This window comes from Meleagris gallopavo, chromosome 10 (assembly GCF_000146605.3).
Source record: "Meleagris gallopavo isolate NT-WF06-2002-E0010 breed Aviagen turkey brand Nicholas breeding stock chromosome 10, Turkey_5.1, whole genome shotgun sequence".
Taxonomy (NCBI): domain Eukaryota; kingdom Metazoa; phylum Chordata; class Aves; order Galliformes; family Phasianidae; genus Meleagris; species Meleagris gallopavo.
This window is the reverse complement of record NC_015020.2, coordinates 15,062,346-15,062,705: the sequence shown is the minus strand read 5'-3', so window position 1 is coordinate 15,062,705 and position 360 is coordinate 15,062,346.

Genomic DNA, 360 nt, shown 5'->3' with positions numbered 1-360 from the left:
GGCCAGCCTGGCAGCCCCGCGCTGCGCCCATCTGCGTGCTCTGTGTGACGGACGGCTGCACACCCTCTGCACGTCGGTGCCAGGCAGCAGCGGCTGCTCGTGTCCGCACACGGCCGCGTGTGCCGAGCGCGGCGGGATAGCGCCTCGTGCGTAAGGGTACTTTGAACAACGTTTCGAGGGGCTTTTTCACCCGGTTACGCACACAGTTGTCGTGCGCAGCACACTTAGGCCTCAGAAGCGTGCCGTTAGTATTTGTTCCACTTCTAAGAGTCCCTACGGAGCGTTACTTCTGATTCACCGCCATCCCCGGGCTTCCCTCTCAGAAACCTGTCTTCTCAAGCGTCCGTCCGCGGCACCGTG